An 11611-nucleotide genomic window follows, 5' to 3' on the forward strand; every position below is an offset into this window, starting at 1 on the left:
TAGTATGACTAGATTGTGTGAGTTTCCATACTAAAAGAGCTGTAGTGATAAAATAATTGGCATAAGAGACACTGATTTTTGGCATGGTATACTGCAGAAGTTTTTTGTTTTTGTTTTTTTGCATAATTTACCTTTTAATTAAACTGCATTCCCTGTATTGTAACAAAACTAACATTGTTTATATGTCAGAAAATTAGCAAACATGAATAAATGGCGAAAACAATATAATTATAACATATATTTTTATTTTACTTATTTTAGGTCTGTGAAGCCAAACTTGATGCTGGGGATTTATTTTTGTCAGTGGAGTCAAATGGTAAGTTACAATTTGTGCATTTTGTCATACTGGAAACACCACAGATTATATTGTAACTTAATAGCTCTGTAGAACAAATGATATAAACATTGTAGTGTCAGGGTACTTCTTAAGAAGTAATATGGCACTATTGATGATCACATGCAGGTGGCATAAACTAAATATTCAGACGTGCTACCAACAAATGATTCATTAACAAAAGCAATGGAGCAGACTGTTTAGGTTCTTGTGGTTGTAATAACATCCATAACTGCAAGTTTGTCATTAATTTATTTTCACAGGTCTAGATGATCACATCTGTCTTTGTCATTTAAATGAGGTGGACTTGCAAACTTTGCACTTTTTGGGGGTAAATTGCTGTCCACTACATATACACAGAATGTGCACAGTATTTCAGATCTAAAAAGGGAGTATGTAATGGACTTGCTGGCTTTAATGTAAAAAGCCTGTTGTGTAACTTTAATGAGGCAGTTGGACTAAAACAGTATTGCTCACAAGGTAAACATCTGAGGAATAAGGAAATTGTTACTTGTCCTTTTACTCAGTGTTCTTTTAATCGCACGTTTACTAAAGTTTTACATCACATAAGTCATTTTCACAATCATTCTACTTTAAAAGATTTCGAGCTTATTGTTCTCTGAACTTCCTTGTTTGCTGAACGGCAGGTAAAGTGCATCTTTTTGTTTGTTTGCTTTTGTGTGTTTGTGTTTTCTCTAATGGGCCTCAGATGACTGTTTGCTTAAATTTGGGTCTCAAAGAATCTTTTTTTTATTCTGCCTGTACTCTCCACCCCTCTTCTTCTATTGCTCAGGTTGAAGCAGAATATGCCCGTCTTACATCTGTTGACCTGAAAGGGTTCCTTTTTGCTGTGCTTGACCATTATGGAGAGGTTCGTGGAGCTGTACAAAATCAAGAGTGGCATAGGAGGGCTAACTAGGCTCATAAGATGCTTCGGTGATGATGTAAGTGTTCAACTGCGAAATCTAATCCTTTGTTTAAGTTTTAGGTTATCCAGTTCAACTGATGAACTCATTGAAAGAAAGCTGATAAGTAAAGTCTGTCATCATATTTCACAACCGGACATTTAGTGTGGTAACTTTTACAGAATCTATGTATATTGGTGGCAGGTTGGATATCATATTCTACTTGAATGTCCTGATAAGCCTGATTCAAAATCTCCAATGATAATCATATATTGATGGAATTATGTATCAAAAAGCTGTGAATTTGGAGCTGTCTACATGCTTTATAAACACTGTTTAAAAAATGTTTTGGTTTTGTTTTTGACTTCTTTGACCAGAGCCCTACACAAAGGAAGAGGACAGAGGACCTCACCTTCCTTTTCTAAAGGAAGATCCCTCACACACTTTCAAGACTGTGAAGGTTAGCATTGTTTCTTTTAGTAAATTTAATAATGACAGCACCACAGTGGATTTTAAATGAAACATGTGGCATCTATGAAACAATAGATGCCACATGATAACATGTGTACTTTTTCCTCACCAAATGTATTATTACAAGATCTTTGACACTGGATTTGGTCTAGGTTTCAGAGTAACTAACTGGCAAGCTAGCATTGATATTATTAGTGTCTTGTGTTTATTCATGTCTTCACCAGGGTCTTTGACATTTCGCTGCTGTACTGTTCACTTCAGCTTTACGTTTGATTTCTCACATTGTATATTGTAATGGCAGAGATATTAGGATATTTAAGGGGCTGCAGTGGCTGCTACAGCTGTGGGGGGCAATACTTTGGTGAAATGTCTTGGACCCTGGAAAAGAGACTGTGTAGACTGGGTAAGCAATTAAAGGTTACTGGCCGAGAGTCATTGGGCAGCTGGGTAAAGGTGGATGTTGATATTCAGTGCCAATTATGCAACCTGTTCAGCCATGTCTATATGCTCTTTTTTCATGCTGTTAATATAGGGGGAAAAATAAACTTTAATCAATAAACTGATTAAAGAAGCATTGTCTATGGAGCCATAATCTGATCCTGTAGTGTAGCTGCAGTTTGCACATTTCATGTATTCTCAGCCAGATTTGGTTTAGAGCACAGCCAATATTTAGCATAAGTAGATTTAAATTCACACACTGGTGATGGCAAGCTACATTGTAGCCACAGCCGCCCTGGGGCGCACTGACAGAGGCGAGGCTGCCGGACACTGGCACTACCGGGCCCTCTGACCACCACCAGTAGGCAACAGGTGAAGTGTCTTGCCCAAGGACACAACGACTGAAACTGTCGGAGCCGGGGCTCGAACCGGCAACATTCCGATTATAAGACGAACTGTCAACTCTTGAGTCACGATTCAGTCATCCACCCATGTGTGTGAATGACTGAATGTGTAAAGGGCTTTGGAGTCCTTAGGGGACTAGTAAAGCGCTATACAAATACAGGCCATTTACCATTTAAATTGAAAATTTTGTTTGAATTCTGCAATTGAAGACATGCTCAGTTATTTATGAACATGGTCTTTGTTTAAAGCAAGAAATGGATTTGTAACATGGGGGTGCTTATCTCATTCTGAAAAAACTTTAACAACTAATAAGTGTTACCCAAAGCCAATCACCATCATCCAAAGCATCAGTATGGCTCTTCTTTGGAAAGACATGAATTCTTAAGCACAAGGGATATTGTATAATTGTAATTGTGTAATTTTTTTTTTTTTTTTTGTCTTTGAACCCTTTTATAGCCGACAGGTATTGAAGACACGTTTTCTAAGAGGATGAAAGTTGGCATTGCGATGGTGAAAGAAGAAGACATCATCGATGTGTTGGTTGTCCTTGAGGCGGCAGTAATCCTGTCTAATCTGAGGGATGTCTCAAGTGCCATTTCCATGCTGATGGGCCTTCTTTTTGCCCTCAACATACACTATCCAAAGGAACTTAAGGACATCTTTGAAGCCATTCAGAACATCCTAATGAACATTGGTGGAAGGCAGTGCATCTCACTAGTGCATGGTCTAAGAAACAGACTCTTGCAGAAAGCCATGCAGAACTGTAATTGTATGTTCCTTAGTGTTAAGGACAGTTTTTATTTTACTGTTTGTTTTTTTATTCTTGCAAGTTCTCATTCTCACTTTTGTATGTCACTAAATGACTACACTTTACATTCCAGATTAGACAATTACTCATTTGTTCATGGTTTAAGAAACTTATGTGAACAACAATATAATGGTGGACTCTGCAGATGCTTATCTCATGCAAGTCAGTAGTTTTTCCTTTGTTTTGCAATTGAGCAGACTCAAACTGATGTTTCTGAAATATCCATCTTATCAAATGTTTCAGAAGCATGCACTCATTTTCAGAGATATTGGTTCTGTGGAATTTGTTGCAATTGTAAACGAAGACAAATACAAGAGTTTGATGTCTTACTTGTTATAAACTGATCTTTACTGTCACTTATCAAAGGTTTTGTACTATTTTAATATTTCAAGTTTTATGCTAACAGGTGTGACTGAGCACAATGAAGTTTAAAAATTTTGCAAATGTAAAGAATAACTTTTCTAAAATAGCAAGTGTCCCGTTGATACATTACATTAATGCAGACTTTATGTTGTTACTTCACAAGAATCACTACTGCTCCTAGAGTATTGGTCAGAATTTAATCTTCACCCAAACTGGGCTCAAGACCAAGTTCAAATTTATTGTTTCACAGGGAGCAGCCTTTGAGTTTTGATGGATTGTGAGCCTGATGAGCTACGTCACTGATTTTTCTGTTTCTCAGATGACTAAGATGGCACAATAAATGGTGAATGTTGGGCGCTCATGAGTAATTGTCTTGTCATGTTCTTAAAACAAACTTATGTACTATACTTGTATGAAATGATCAGATAGACTTTAATGGAATCTGTGGGTTTTTATTTTTTTTTCTGTAAACAACAGAAAATTAATTTAAAGGAATGTAGGTATTTAAACCTGAGATCTAAGATAAACCTAACAGGTAGTTTTGCTGAAATGGATGTTAGAAAGCTAAAAAAACAAAACAAAACTTAAGATGTTTAATACACATTTTTCTTTACATCCAGTCAATCAACTCTGATAATTAAAATGAAACTGATTTACAAGTTCACTCAGCTACCTTAAGGAGCTCAGTTAATTAATACACTTAAATCAACTTAGCTAACAAATTATGTTAGTTAAGCTAAAATAGATTCCTAAGTTAAAAGAACTACTAAAGTATTTGAATTAACTAAAAAACCCAAGTCAACTGAACTAGGACAAGAGTTTAAACAATAGATTATTTTAATTTAGCTGAAAGGGTTTTCCCAAGTAAAGATGACAATTAAAGGAGTTGAACTGACTAATAAATCTCAGTCAACTAAACTAAGACGAAAGTTTAGACAACATGTAATTTTTCATTAAGATAACAATTGGTTGTGTTATAAGAACAAACTCTATTTCTTGACTTAACTTAAAATTTTAAGGCAGCCCTTTACCTCATATTTTTAAGTTGAAACAACAAGTTATATTTTACAGTGCAAGAGCTCATATCTGTACGCAATACTCTTTACATGGTTAAGTTGTCACCTCCACAGCTGTTCTGACACATTTTTGTCTGCACAAAAACATTTGTGTTGTTTTATTCACCTTCTGCTGTGTTTTTTGTGTTTTTGCAGCATTTTTCCATTTTTACGGCGACCTTTTAAATTTGATTTAATTTAATTGGACCTCTCAGGGCCACCGTTTTTGACCAATGAAAAAAAAAAAAGAACACTTGTTTTGTCTCTGAGATAACAGATGTACTGTGTGACTCTGATGGTTAATACATTAATCTAATTCAGAATTAACATGTTAAAATACCAGTCACACAGCCAAACACACCAATCAGGGCTGTTGGCAGTGAGCTTCAGACACTGACTGTGAATAAAAATATCAAAATGCCATAAAAGTGGATTTTCGGGATGTGGGACCTTTAGGGAAGTCACCACCCTGAACTATTCCACAGTGGTCTCGATGGCTTGCTTTGCATTAACAGTGCTGTGCTGTGCATTCCAGCCACTGCAAATGGAATTAGACCTCAGATGCCTTCTGTGGCCCAGAGTTTCACACTTTGGGATGGGAAAAGGGTAGCTGTCCAATTGGCAAGGGCCCTCCTTAGAGGATGCAAGAGTGAGGCTTAAGTCAAAGCTATTACAAGGGGCAAATAACTTGCATGAAATATTCACTAAAGTCCATGTCCGGGGAAGTGAAACCATAAATAATTGACATTGAGCGAAGGTATGGGTATACCTTTGTTGTGCTGGAGCATCACTTATCCTAGATTCAGAATTATGGCCTGTTTTGTTTGCTTGGTATGCCGTTTGTGCAATTATACCATTGATTAAAATTTTATTTTCTATTCAAGTACTATTTTTTTTCTTTCATACTTTTATTCTTACTTGAACCAATTCGAAATGGGAATGCGGTGTAGTACAACCGTGTTCTACTACTTTAAATAAGCACATTCGTCAGTTATAGAAGAGGCTAGCCCAAACCTGTCACAGTTTCATAAAAATGAGAGTCTTGGCAGGCTGCTTTAAGACAGAATAAGCAAATCTCTTGTTTTGGAGCAAAGCAAATCACACGGACCACAGTATTGTAGTCTGAGCCAGCTCTGCAGTTGTGTAAGCTCGACTGAATCCAAATCCTACATAACAATTTGTTGCCATGGAGCTTACCATCCCGGACAGAGCATTCTGCAGGTGTGTGTGTGTTTGCGTGAGAGAATGTGGACACAACTTTCACGGCAGCAACCGCAGCGCTCCTTTGGTTACAGCTCTACGACAATTAATCAAGAAAACTTTCCAATCAATAATGCTCCATTGGACCCAGACAGAGCTTTCAGGTCTGCCCGCACCAGGCATGCAAAAGATAGTTATCACTCCAGCTGAGAAACGAGCTGCTCAGCATCAGCTCGGCTGGTGGATAAGTTTAAAACTCAGCTTGAGGAAACAGGAGGAGGATGATGAATGACGACTCTGGGAGAAAAAGCAGATGATGTAGCCGTGAAGGTTTCTGTAAAAGATGATACGTGAGGGAGAATGAAAAGACGGCGGGAGAAAACGAAATAAAAAAAATGTGGGTGTGATATGGAGGCAGCTTTCTTGGAGAAGATAAAGAAAGACAGAGAGTGGGGAGATTCAGATCAGAGCTTTCTCTCAGGCCATTAGTGGCCCTGCTGTGGGCTTCAGGGTAGACCTCAGTGATTAACTAGCAGAATTATTCTTTTTCACACGGGTCAGAGGAATATACCATAACAACTTATTGCTTCTGAATAAAATGACATATTAAGCTGCCAAAACATAATAAGAGAAGGTGAGTACTTCAGGGAAGAACGTTTCACACTTTTTTCTTTCCAGATAATTCACACGCAGCTTTCATTAAAGGTTTTAACTTTTCATTTAAAAAAGAGCTTTTTTACACTTTTTTTTTTTGTAGAAAAGGCAAAAGATTCTGTCTCATCATTAAACTGAGGGCAGAAATATAAAATGATTTACAGTGCATCTATTTAAATTCTTCACGGGGTGAGACTGTGTAGGAAAAGAAATGACATGCATTTGTGAAAAAATATGTTGTTCTCAGGAGCTCAGTAAGTTCCAGTATCGTCCAGTCATGAAATTTTCTCACTAAATATTCCACTGTCAACTGTTGTTGGTATTGTGACAAAGTGACAGTGCTTGGGAATGATAGCAGCTTGGCCACAAACTGTAGGCTACATAAAATCAGTGGATGCTGAGGTGCGTAGTGGGTAGAGGTCACCAACTTTCTGCCGAGTCAATCACTGCAGACCTCCAAACTTCATGTAGCCTTCTGATTAGCTTAAGAACAAGGCATAGAGAGTTTCATGAAATGGGCTTCCATGGCCGAGCAGCTGCAATCAAGCCTTACATTGCCAGTGCAAAGTGGTGTAAAGCACACTGCCACTGGAGAGAGATGTTCTCTGGAGTGATATATCATGTTTCTCCGTATGGCAAGGCAAAAAGTCAGGGTTAGGTGGTTGCCAAGAAAACAGTTCTTGTCTGATTGCAATGTGCCAATTTCATGCTCTACACTTTGTAGGAATACTTTGGGGTTCCTTTTCTACCATGAGACTGCATACCAGTGCACAAAATAAGGTCCATAAAGATATGGCAGAGCCAGAAGTCGAGTCCTGACCTCGTAGTGATTAGCCAATGACAAAATGTTTTCCTTGATGCAACGGAGTCAGATCCAGACTTCCCTCATCACATCTGCTTTCAAAAGCCCACGATGGTGACAGCAAATACACAAAACTACTCAACATGTTATGGTCCTGGGTCTTTGACCCAGTGTTTTTGGACTTTTAGGCCTTGTTTGTTATTACGGTGATCTTCCTTTCTTAGTCTTTATTTATTGGTATTGTTTAGTTTTCTTGTGCTTCCCAGTTTAATCATTTGTATTTCTAGTTCTTAGCTACTTGTTCATTTAAGCCCCTTTTCCGTTAGTACCTACTCGGATTTACTCGGCACGGTTCACCACGATTTTCAGGGTTTTCCATGAGGTCTCAGCACCTGCTACCAAATACTTTTTTAGTACCTGCTCGCCCGGGGTTCCAAGCAATCCGAGGAGGTACTAAAATGTGACATCGTCAGACTGCATGCCACCAATTGGCTGGTCAGTGGCGTCACTCGATGAGTCATAAGAGCATCTCATTCACGAAAATTAAAACCACAATTTTTTAAACTGGGCAATAAGGGAAATAGCTACAAAAATAACGCAGTGATCCCCAAGTCTGACGAAAAGCCACAGACCGAGCAGTAGGTATATTCTTGCCTCAACGTCCAACTTTATTTTATAGCATTCGTGTCACATATTAATTATGTTGCTGGACACTCTGACGAGTTGCTTTGACGACAACTACGCAGGTTAGGTAGTACTAGATTTTAATGGAAAACCAGTCGATCCGAGTAGGTACTAATGGAAAAGGGGATATAGTCTGTTCCCTTGTATCCTGGTTGTCTTGGTCTCGTCTGTGTTCTCCCCAGCCCATCATGTCTCCCACGCTCTCTCGCTATCCCTCACTCTCTGTCTCTGTGTTCTGTTTCCTGTTTTATTTTGGTAGTCCTTGTCTAAAGTGCATTGGGTTCAGTTTTGTTTCCCTGGTCTCGTTATCTTTAAATTGGTCCTCCTGTGTTCTCACCTGTTTTCCAGCTTCTCGTTATCCTGTGTGTGTATTTAAGTCCTCAGTCTCACTTTGCTCGTTGTCACGTTGTCACTGTTAGCTGTGCTTCCCTCATAGTACAGGACCTCATATAGGTATTTATATGGGAACATATAATATACACACACACACACACACACTTCTAACTAACCACCCTGAGAGATAAGCTCCATAACTGCCTATATTTTTTGCTTTTTTGGTGTCGCAATAATCTGTTTACAATCTCCTTGCAAGCTCGTCCTCAGAATCACCTCAGATTCAATTCATGCAATAAACTTATTTCGGTCACATCACTTCAGAGAAACGGGGGCCTCTACACGAGCTTCATGTAACATCATTAGGTCGTGCCATGCCTGCCACACAGCAGGATATGACAGAATGACGCGACCACACCATGGACCCAGTGGACGCAACTCGGCATTCAGGACTGGTGAGCTGCATCACTCATGCCATTTCTCTGAATCCAACAGTGCTGAAGTTAAGACTTTGTTTCCCCATGAGAGTTTTTTTGACTGCTCCTGAACCCTTTTGTAAACTAAAGAACTGAGATGAATTTATAATTGAGTAAAACTGTAAGTTTTTGTTTCTGACTCAATTAATCAAAATGAATCTTGTGTTTTTGAAACAATCAGCCCAAAGACTGTATGTGTTTTATTTCTTGATCTGTCTGTCCTCTCTGACTGTTTGACTCTTGAGCCAGCCGAAGCTGAGATTTCTGTTTTGCATCGAACCTATAGTAAAGAACTTGAGTTAAATATTTTGGCTACTCATAATGTGGCTGTGCCAGCTGAGTCAGAGGCCGTTTACTGTGCATCTGATCTGACACCTTCTAGAGCTGCTTTCTTTGCTGCAAAGCAAACATCCATTGAGACCGTTTCTCATGCTGCTAAACTGGTTCCCCCAAAGACTAAAAATCTGCCCAGGGCCTTCCCAGAGACTGCGTTCGAGGGCTCAGCCAACTCTGGAGGCTGCTCTAATTTAAAGACATTGGGGGTCCAGTGTCAGCTGGGTGCCCAGCCGAGCTGACCAAGCCTCTAGTGGCCCCGCACCTCTGCTTGCCGCAGCTCCCAGGCCGCCGCCTGAGTCGGAGGGAGCAGCGACAGCCTGCACTGTCTGGTCCTGCTCTGAAAGGGGTCTACACTCTGCCATCTGGTCGTGCTCTGCCTGCGTCAGTGGTCACTGCACCTCCTGACCCTGCTTGGTCTGGACCTACTCTGCCCAAGGGTCTCCATCTCACTGCCGTCAGCCTCCAGCCAAGCCGCCCGTGGATCGCTGTCTCACCTGATGTTGGCCTCTAGCCAAGCCAATGGAGGGTCTCCGTCTCCACTGCCATCAGCTTGCAGCGGAAATGCCCGATGGTCTCCATCTCCACCAACATCGGCCTCCAGCCAAGCTGCCTAAAGATCTCCGTCTCTGGCAACGAAGACGCGACCCTTCAGGAGGCTGTGGAGACAGCCTCCAACCCCGTCACCAGAGGATTGTTGATGCCGCCTTCAGTCTCCAGTGCTGTCGCCTAAGGGTCTTCTTCATCTCTGTCAACCTCCACCCACTCTGCCTCCACTGTGGGTGGCCTCCTGATCTGCTCTGCTTCACCCATCGGTCACATGGTCACCCTCCAGAACTGATCCATGCCGCTGGGGAGCCCAACAAGAATCCCAAAGGGCGTGTGGCTCAACGTGATGATTCTGACCGCAATTCTTTTAAAAAAGTTTTTCTTTTACTTTTAAAAAGAACTTTGCGATTTATCTGTGATGTCTTATGTCATATTTTTTATGTCTTGCTAACTGTTGCTAGAGATGATGAAAATATCTCTGCCGTTGTTACTTTCCTATATTTCTGTTGTTTCTGGTTGTTTTAAAAAAAAATTGAGAATAGCAACACTGATTTATTTTCACATTTTGCTTTACTGTTGTAAAATGAAAAATAGTCTAGCATTAATTATCCAAAATGTCCCTGATAGAATTAAATGAATAGAAATACAAACTTTTTTTGTTCCTAATTAAGCTTAATACATGTCTCTATCTGTGAAAGCAGAAGAGGAACAGATGCAGAATTAGCAGTAGCTGTTCTTTTTCGACAGACATTTCCTGCAATAACTGTTCAAAGAGCCTCTTCTCTGTCGTTGGTACATAATATGTGTTAAAATTCAACATTTGTCCCTCATATCCATGAGGCTTGAGCTACAGTCATTTGCATTGCTTGCAATGTCAATAATGTGGTCCACCCACCAGCTATGAATAAATTTACCTACCCAAACTGGCTCATTATAAAATCAAGGACACCAAGTAGACGCAGTATTGCACATGTAGCCGCTATGTGGCTGTTAGCTGACCTGGTGCCTTTGAGCTGACTGCACTCATATTCCACAGGCATCCCGGATGAACCCTTTGATCATATGATCTCTTCTATGGAATATTAGCCAGCTCACCCTGAGGCATATAGTTTTAAATCTAAGATTGGATCACCTCCTACAGCTTGTGCACAGCAGAGTGGGCAGAAGCTGCTGATTGCTGCTTGTCGTTGTCTTTGTTGGCATAGGGTAGAAAAATTGCAATGTGCAAAAAGTTAAAGAAAATGAGAAGCCGGTGTCATCTAACAGCAGCTGATCTATCCTAAATCCAGCACAATCATAGCTTAACAGCAGATGTTCCTGGAGGTATTAAAGAATAGATGGACAAAATACAACGGAGTCTGGCATTTATTATCACTTTTAATGTTGTGAAGACATAGGAATGTGTGCTGCTTGTGAAGTAGTTTACTCAAGACTTAATGTCTGATTGCTCTAAATAGGCTTTCTATTGGTAGTGACACAGATCAACCTAGCACTATTAAGTGTTCTAATTAATTCTGTTATGTCTTTAAATAACCATCTAAATAAGATAAGACAAGACTTTCGCACTATTTTTTCCCCATACCATGTCATTAAGTATTGAACCAGAAAATGAGGAAGCTAACACTATGTTTTGGCCTACAGAAGAGCTCTGCACAGAGTTCAACTGGCTAACAAGCTTGTGAAATATCTCATTGTCCTGCAGTTTTCTCAAGCCAATAAATACTGCCTATGGAATTAGAAAATCCTCAAGCCCAAAATGAGACAGCACACGAGTCAGTTCAAGAAAAAGAGGCCAGCATTA

At 39.8% G+C, this 11611-nt stretch overlaps 1 long non-coding RNA gene across 3 annotated transcripts; it reads left to right on the forward strand.

Annotated features, from left to right (window-relative positions):
• The first annotated feature begins 8197 nt into the window (after positions 1-8197).
• Positions 8198-11279, forward strand: LOC112843726 (uncharacterized). Of its 3 annotated transcripts, none has more exons than XR_003216196.1 (3): positions 8198-8572; positions 8712-8907; positions 9311-11279. It is a non-coding gene; the product is annotated as an uncharacterized LOC112843726 (long non-coding RNA). The 3 variants fall into 3 exon arrangements; XR_003216197.1 differs by having other exon boundaries at positions 8209-8572; positions 8777-8907; XR_003216195.1 differs by having other exon boundaries at positions 8201-8907.
• Positions 11280-11611: the final 332 nt, after the last annotated feature.

The sequence above is a fragment of the Oreochromis niloticus genome, linkage group LG23 (genome assembly GCF_001858045.2).
Source record: "Oreochromis niloticus isolate F11D_XX linkage group LG23, O_niloticus_UMD_NMBU, whole genome shotgun sequence".
NCBI lineage: Eukaryota > Metazoa > Chordata > Actinopteri > Cichliformes > Cichlidae > Oreochromis > Oreochromis niloticus.